The sequence below is a fragment of the Berghia stephanieae genome, chromosome 6 (genome assembly GCF_034508935.2).
Source record: "Berghia stephanieae isolate SIO BIC M18660-M18661 chromosome 6, UCSD_Bste_1.3, whole genome shotgun sequence".
Lineage (NCBI taxonomy): Eukaryota > Metazoa > Mollusca > Gastropoda > Nudibranchia > Aeolidiidae > Berghia > Berghia stephanieae.
Window position 1 is genome coordinate 30,903,289 of NC_088365.1, and position 9,263 is coordinate 30,912,551.

At 36.9% G+C, this 9,263-nt stretch overlaps 1 protein-coding gene across 5 annotated transcripts in view; it reads right to left on the bottom strand.

The window, feature by feature from the left end:
* Positions 1 to 8,656, bottom strand: part of LOC144974844 (histamine H2 receptor-like) — a 21,055-nt gene extending 12,399 nt beyond the window's left edge. Inside the window, exon 1 of one of the 5 annotated variants that reach the window (XM_078918190.1) lies at positions 8,300 to 8,656. The gene's annotated coding sequence lies outside the window, so the exon portion shown is untranslated. Of the gene's footprint in view, positions 1 to 1,513; positions 1,758 to 2,202; positions 2,480 to 8,299 lie in introns of those variants that run through there. The other 4 variants (XM_078918191.1, XM_078918193.1, XM_078918192.1 and 1 more) reach the window with 4 other exon arrangements.
* Positions 8,657 to 9,263: the final 607 nt, after the last annotated feature.

Consider the following 9,263-nt stretch of genomic DNA (forward strand, 5'->3'; position numbering starts at 1 on the left):
GCTTTTGTTTATTAAGGGGGGTGTTGTTTTGGGGGTTTGGGTTTTTTGGGTTTTTTTTTTTTTTGGGGGGGGGGGGTAGGGGGGGTTGCTCTCCATTTTATTTTATCTTATTATTGTATATAAATATAAGCTCAAAATCAAAAACAAAATCAAACCATAAATGCTTATGCAGAACAATAGCCACTAACGTGCTCAATGCAAGTCCCAAGGGGGTGGGGGGGGGGGGGGTCCCAAGCCAACAACAACTTTGACTGTGTACAAGAAATAAAGCCTAAAGGACGTTATTATAAAATTCGACGGAGACAACGATGGTACCAGTCAGGTAAACATGTTATAGTCTAATTTTTTTTTAAACAAAGTAAAGAGTACACAACAGGTATAGCACCATGAATCTACGGGTCGCAAGCCTATCGGCCTACCAATAGATCCTAAAGCTGCGCCTTAGTCTATGAATTGCCCCTCTCGAGTTTCGGATCTTAGATAACCCAAATTAACCGATTAACGGCGAAAATGATTTTTTTTTTCCAGATCATAATAATATCAACTTCGGAGAACCATGGGTGATTCCTGTTGACATCAGACATCTTGCTTGATGGATTATCTATATTCCCCCATGGAACGCCTAGGCGACGGTATCTAATGGTGCCGTGGTGAAAGGGGATAGCCAATGTCACATCAACGTTACTGCTCTCGTGGTAAACTGGAGCACTGGAGCATTTATACAGTGCAATATTCACGCAACGTGCTCAAAGCGATTAACAAGGGGGAACCTAGCCAACAGCAACATTTAACAAATAGCACGAGACATGACGGGTGTTAGGTGGTAGTAAAAATTTTTGTTGTGTTTTTTATTTGTCTTAGACGCAGTTAACGGCCAGGTACTCATTTGACAACCGAGTAAGGGTGAGAGACTGTGAGTGAAAAGCCTTTTCCAGCACCGCTCAGATCATACCACAAGACCACATAGCCACACAACGTAAAAACAAATTGATTTGAGTACACTGTCGTACCCTGGAAAAGCCGAGAAGTCCCAGGTTTGAGAGTTGTTTACCAAGATGAGGGTCATTTAAATCGATCGATATTTGAAGGACGAGTTTTCTGGCCAAATTTCTTAATATGGATTTTTCCAGAGTACGGCGGTACAGCCATATCAAGAAACCTTAGTGATACATTGACATTGGATGGTTTTTGTTTGTTGAACATTCGAGTTGTTTGAATCCCCCTGTGTATGTGTGATGGGTAAAGAAACATGGAATGGGTTCTAAAGTGGGTGTGTGTGTGGAGGGGGGGGGGAGAGAGGAGAGAGAGAGAGAGGAGAGAGAGAGAGAGAGAGGAGAGAGAGAGAGAGAGAGAGAGAGAGAGAGAGAGAGAAGAGAGAGAGAGAGAGAGAGAGAGAGAGAGAGAGGGAGAGAGAGAGATATGTAGAGTCGGCGAGAGAGGGGGAGATGAATATCGAGGGGGATGGAGAAAGAAACAAGAAGTAATATAGAGTAAACGGGCTTACCCAACCTACCTCAGCAATCACTTTAAAAAATGAGAATACACAATCATGGTCATTCAGCACAGTTTATGTTCTTATAGGCATACGGCAGTTCTCTTTGATTATTCCGGATAAGAAACAATGATGAATAAATTACATAAGGTAAATGTAGAAACTTGAAAGACATAATAATCGGTCAATGATTTGTGGTGATCTTATTGAGAGTTAAACATCTCCATTCCGCTTATTTATAATATATAAACTCGAATTGTTCTATAGTTATGTGTGAGTGTGCGTCTCTCTCTCTCTCTCTCTCTCTCTCTCTCTCTCTCTCTCTCTCTCTCTCTCTCTCTCTCTCTCTCTCTCTGTGTGTGTGTGTGTGTGTGTGAGTGTGTGTGTATGTGTGTATGTGTTTGTTGTTTGTGCGAGTTGTGTGTGTGTGTGTGTGTGTGTGTGTGTGTGTGTTATTTGTTTAGTCTGTCCTTGCCAATCTTAAAATCGGGATTTCCCTATGAATCAACATGAAAAAAATATTAGTAAAATATCGTTAAATAGGGAAACGTGACATAGTTGCAACATGATTAATTTTCAATAAGACATCATTACTGAACGGTTTTAACAGGATTTTTACAAGGTATTATAAAAAGTAAATAATAGTTGTGTAAGGAAGACTAAAAAAAAACCCCAGATAAATGAGATCTTGAAAGAACTTTCTCACTTACGAGATACAACATTGATGTATTACGTTGAATTGTTGATAATCCCTTTCAACGAGGTTCCTTGCCAAAGACCAGCCCATTTTGATCCTTAGCGGCAAGAATAAATTTGCCCTGAATCACAATCTCTCCGATTATTAACCATGATATATCTACATCCGACGAGAGCATGTTTAAAAGTTATTGGTTGCATTGTCAAAACGTCAAGATATGATGTCTAAAAGCTATAACCCGTAAAGGGTTAATCCATTTCAACGAGGTTGTTTGCCAGGTACTAGTCCATTATGTTGTATAGATTTTGATATAATGTCCAGGTCGTTGGCACCTTTTGGCACTATGGCACCCTAAGGCACCACCTGTGTGTTTCGTGAGGGCTATCAGTCATACAATCTTATTGTGACGGAATTAGTTCTTGGCCTCAATGGAACGTTGAAGAAAGTATGTATATGTACATACGTATGTATATATATATATGTGTGTGTGTGTCCGCGCGCGCGTATGTGTGTGTATGGGTGTGTGTTAGTGTGTGTATTGATTTATTACATACATGACATACTCAAATACAAACACTATATAACACAACTGATAGAAAATCATATCATCTACGCAGATCTTGAAACTCCAAGAGGCAAACATTGTGTTAACCCTTTACTTGCGGGCTTCCATTTTACTCAAACTTAGCATTTCCCTGTCCTCACAAGTGGAAAGGAAAGTAGTAACGGCGTTACCGTCTGGGCTTCAAATAAGGAAAAATAATATAATGAGGTTTTCCGTTATAACCAGGCAAAATTTGATGGATGGAGGCATTCTGAAAAATATTGCCAATAGGTATCGCTGTTACTGGATTAAAAATGATTGTTCATTCCAAAACCACCACTGGTTCCAATGATTACAGGAATCTCCGTGGCTAAACATAACAATCATATATCTAGATAGATGTTTGTCCTTTTGTTTCACCTGTCATTGTTGTCGCTGCTCGTGTTATATTATTTATAGTTCTTTTGTTTTGTTATTGTTGTTGGTGCTCTTGTTATTGTTGTTATTATTGTTGTATTTACTGTAATTGTAATTGTATTTTTTTATGTTGTTTTTTTTTTTTATCATCATCATCGTTGCTAAAGTTGTTGTAGTTGCTGTTTCTGTTGTTGTTGTTGTTGTTATTGTTGTTGTTGTTGTTGTTGTTGTTGTTTTTACTGTAATTGTTTAGTGATTTTGTTTTTCTATATTATTATCATCGTTGCTAATGTTGTTGTTATTGTTGTTTTTACTGTAATTGTTTTTTGATTTTTGATTTTAGATATTTAATTTTTTTTTTTTTTTTAGTTATCATCATCATCGTTCCTAATGTTGTTGTTATATTGTTGTTTTTACGGTAATTATTTTTTTTTTATGTTGTTTTTGTTTTGTTTTTTTGTTGTTTTTTTTTTTTTTTTGGGGGGGGGGGGGTTGTTATCATCACCATCGTTGATAATGTTGTTGCTGCTGCTGTTTTTTATTTCATTATTAATGTTACAGTTGTTACTCTTTGGTTGTTTGTCTTTGTTTTGCTTTTGTTTGTTTTTTTGAGAGGGGTGTTTGTTTTTTTGTTTTGTTATTGTTTTGTTTTAGTTTTTGTTTATTTGTTTGTCTGTCTGTTTGTTTTTAATTTGATTGGTTAGTTGGCTGGTTGGTCGGTTGGTTGATTATGAATTTTTATGTAATCCTAATAGAACGAGCTTGTGCGACTAAGTGGTCTTGTGGTAAGACACTCGCTTTCGAACTGGAAGGTCCTGGGTTCGAGCATCGCTCGGCGCATAGTTGAGTCCTTGGAAAAGACTCTTTACTCACATTCTCTACCATACTCAGGTGTAAAACGAGTGCCTGACCGTTAACAGCGTTGTCTCTGTCAAAAAAAAAATAATTGTATTATCGACTTACAGGCGTCATATCTCGTTCTTTATGTTACGTGTTGCTGTTACCCAGGGACCCTTTGTAAAGGGCATTGAGCACGATTCGTGGATATTACGCTATATAAAAGCTCAACTTCAAAACAGGTGTGGCCTACTCCCTCTCAATGGGAGCAGAAGTCGTGACGTCATACCTTGCTCTCCTCCGGTTTCTTGGAAGTGTATAACCACTCCTCCAGAGGACTATTAATGAACAGATTACATATTGAATCATAAGCTGGCATAACTACTTTGGTATCACGATGTATGGCTAGATTCTTTGGAATAACGGGGCGTAGAGATTGAATGATCCTTTTTTTAAATTATTGACGACCAGCTTTTATTTACGATAGATAATATAATAATAATATGCCATCACCCTGAGACCAAAATATCCGCTGCACAATTTATGTACCCAGTCCTCCGGATGACTAGTTTCACACTTCCAATGAGATTGAAACCAGTATTATAACATCACGCTATAGTTCCATATTCTTTACGAACTGTACTGACTACCAACTCAAATAGAGATTGATCTACAAAATCGCCAAAATGTTTAAATGATGAAGTCCCTCTCTACTTTAAAAAAAACTGTTTTATCCTAAAACACCTTCTAGATCATTGAGATTATCGTCCGATAAAAATAAACTTTTAGTTCCTCTTTTTAAATACAAGTGTTTAGTCTTGGGGCTCCATATATGGAATTCTATTTCCAGAACCATCATGGAACAACAAACTGGTTATTTTTATAAATCTAACACTTCCTATTCACGTATGCCTATTTTAATCGTTAGAATATGATTATAACAATGAGTGAATATTCAATTATGTTTGTGTTTGTGTCATATGTTGTCCTGTTTGCCTTTACTGTATACGCGCGTGTGTGTACGTATGATTGATACACACACACACACACACACACACACACAATATATATATATATATATATATATATATATATATATATATATATATATATATATATGAGAGAGAGAGAGAGAGAGAGAGAGAGAGAGGGAGAGAAGGAGAGAGAGAGAGAGAGAGAGAGAGAGGGGGGGGGGGGGTGTGTGGGTGTGCGGACGTGCGGGTTGTGAGAAATGCATTTTCATTAATAACAACGTAGACCGCATTGAGCAATATATAATTTTGAAAATGCGCCAAACATGTCATCATTACTTTTTTTTAAACGATCTTTTGCTAAATAAATTTGGATGACTGCTCTAATAGCTATAATACACTGGGTGAAATGTAAATATTCAACAACTAAATATATATGGTGGCCCTATAATCTTTTAAAATCACTTTAACTCTCTCCTTACCTATCATTTTCAGTATTTTCCCCAAAAATGGCAGGCTTACCCAGCAGAAAAATTGCTTTCTTAAACTCAAACAATCTCTCTACAAAACAACTTTATGTTCTTATTATTAAACAAAGATCATTGTGATATACAAAATAAATCTGAATAAGAAAAACGTATATTGTGTCGTAACAAATGTGACGATTTTGCTGTAGGTAGTAAGGAGAGGGTTAAGGGCGGGGTTCGAATTTATTCTAACCCGAAAGAACAATGATTGATCCCTTAATAATTATTTGAATATAACCACTGACAACCGTGACAGCGATGCGATTTGTGCTTCAGATTTTACTCTAAGCTAACGTTGCCTTACATAACGAGGGCAGTGGCAGTGATGGAAGTCTAAATTCATGGAACTCGGGGGGCATCGCTGTTGATGTTCTCTTAGTGAAAATAATAATGTAAAAATTGTGTGATATCGTGTTCTAAGGCGCTTTACATTATTGATATTTGAGGAACGTCCAACTCAAACCGTACACATGTTAAAAGGTAAAACAGAACCGGCCAGCCAGTCGGTCCACTTGGCTAACAAGAACAAAATTGCCTTTTCCGGGGGTCTTTCGATTATCCGGATTTGTCACTTGGAATAAGATGCGTGCGTGGTGTTACGAGTTGGCAAGTGAGAAAACAGAATAGGTACCATAATTATGACTATATACTGTTGTAATGCGAACCAACAAGTCATAATCTGAAATGATGCATGCCCTCGATAATATGAAAAGACAGATCGCTACATTACACGTAACACGGAAGGTAACCTATGGCTATGATAACGTTCGCATCCATGTTTGTATAACCTTTCATAGGTCAGACACCTTTTAAGAAACGAATCTTGTACTTTGACTGTGATTCGAACTCACAACATCTTGATCAAAGGCTCCCTTCCATTGTTAATATGAATTCTAATCCGTATCATTATTCTACTTTAAATGGAGGAAAAAGATTCGCACTAATTAATTTTCGATATTCTCTTCAAATAATTACTTTAAAGGCATTTATTCTGTTCGCGTCATTGTTTCCCGATTCATTTTTAAAATCTCAATTTTGTTCAACAATGAACAACCAGACGGCCCGAGGTGACGTCATCGGTAGCCCTGGTAGGAATTGAATATGAGGTTAACTCAGCATGCCATTAATTAATATAAATAGATAAACATAAAATTAATGTTTCATTTATTTTTCTTTGGTAAGGTTTGTTAGCTTGTTCTGTTGTTTTGTTTGTTTTTTTTACTAATGGAGAATCGGCAATATTCAATAAGGGACAAGTTCAATGAGGGGCAAGATAAGGGACAAATTCAACAGAGAACAAAAGTAGGCACATAAGCATTAAATATCACTGAAGATAGTCTGAAATTATCAAAACATTCCACACTGCTACTTCCCTAGGATATGAACTGAACCGTCTTTTGGAAATAAACATCTATATTTCAAAGAATTGTCACGTTTAAGAATTCCTTTTTGATCCACTGAGGGTCGTTTTTATTCTACATCGATATCATTTGCTGTAAACAATTCTGGACAAAGTGAAAAACGGTGTCTCGTCAATGTATGCCAGATATGCAATTACAGACTTAATTTTATACAACATTTTTGGATGATACACACAGCTGGGCTTTTTGTTTCAAAGGGACCTCCGATAGGACTAGATATCTATGTGTGAAAAAATAAATCCTTCCCCAAAGTTTGTCATCTGTGCATATAGACAAGGGTTCGAACCCAGGAGCATCGCCATACGATCAAAGTATCGCAAAACGCAAAACGTTCAAGTACATTACAGCGAAATCGATGAATAATTCTGCCTAGGAGAGACATTCATCTGGTGATTAGCCGAGGATAAATTCAAAATAAAATTATAACAAACACTAATCCACCTAATTAGAGATCTCAGATAATTTACAGGTGGTAGTTGCAGTTCATGCACACACCGAAAAAAAAAATAATAAAGATGTAGCGTTTAAAACATCATTTATCATGCAGATCACGGATCTGTACCCAGACTTCTAAAGGACTGTCTCAGATAGTCTAAATGTTGATGCGATGTGTTTAGGTAAAATATTCACAACATCCGCCAGCTAGGCGACACAAATCTGTTTTTAACCTTTCATGTTAATAGGCTAGTCTTATTGATATAATTTAGTGAGAACTAATCACTAACCGGCGGTCTGAAAATAGTAAAAGAGCTGATTGGTGTCAACTTCGTTTCTCCTATAAGTCGCATATTATGTCTATATTGTTTTCCAATGTGTAGGAGATCAGTCTGTTTTACCGCAAGTTCCTAGCACTAGCTTTGTTTTGATATTATTATTTTTTAATTATTTATTATTATATTCTATCTATCGAGTTCGGGAGCGAAGGTTCTTTTTTTTTCTCCAATGGGACTTTTGCCCTTCACTGCCAGAAGATCATTGTCCACATCAGATTTTTTTCTCAATGACGCAATGTCGCGACTTTCTAAATTTCAAAGAATAATTTTCTTCAGCTTGGCTCCCTGATAAAGCGGCGTGTTTAGAATGTTTCTTAGAAAGACCAAAAACTAATAACAACAAACCACGCAGTTGATGATTTGGAAAAAAGATTGAAAATGGCATTTTAATACCGGTGATATCATTATATTACCCTGTATTGTGCTGCATTAGGATAACATCGGGCTGGCAAATTTTTCAGTAAAAATAAATTCAAAACTAACAACTTGAATGTAAAAGTTACCCACGAGAGCAAAAATTGTTTATACTTAATGCAATTTGCAATCAGTGGATAAATTTACAGGATAAAGACAAGAATGAATTGAAAGTATTGCACATTATGACTGGCAAAACTACTTACGTATTGTTGCACAAAATACTATAAAATATAATCCTTTGGTGAAACATGAGTTTTATAAGTTGAAATAATGTGAAATTTTAATTTCACTCACTCCACGTTTCTTAACACGCAACAGTTGGTATAATATTAATCTGGGACTGTTTCAAACCTCTCTTGATTTTAAACCTGGTGAGGTATATAACACACAACGACGATGCATTCATAATCACACATTATAATATCAGTCATGTCTGCTTGCCTACTGCTCTACCTATCTACGCTACACACTTGTTTGTCAGTCAGTGCAGTCGGCGAGTTGCGCCCCTGTCTGTCTGATCTTGTCACCGCCCCGCCCCCTCCCCTTTCCCAAATCGGTGTGTTATGTCCCGTTACGATAACGTGTTCATGTCAGGAATGAAATAATCACCGACAAATAAAAATCAAATTCACGATGTTGGCTGCACAATATGCATATAGATAGAATGCGCTTGGCCAAGGAGTTCACAACATTGCCATCCGGAAGTATGACGGACCAACACACAAACTCTGTGTAACCATGAACTTTTATAGTCTGGTTAATACAGTTTAGTGAGAACAACTCACAAACGCGGATGGCAAAAACAATAACAAAAGCCTGAGTGACGTCATCTGCATACTATCTATACCTTTCCAGAGATAGCATAACCTGTTGGGCCGCCAAATGCTAACCAGGTCCGCTGGCGAAACAATAACAAGACTGCAACAACATTGACAAGTTTTATAATATTAATTGCTTGAAAACTGAGAAAGTGAATGATGAAAATGATAACCTCAATTGATGATGTGGAAAGGTTTGAAGGAGAAGGGGTGTCTATAGAAGGAACAAAACTGACGTTTCTCAGCTCTTTGTTATTGTTTTTAGACAGCCATGTTGGTGATTCGTTATCACGTATCAATCAGACTATTAACGTTCAAGGTTAGACATAGATTTGTGTGTTGGTCTGTT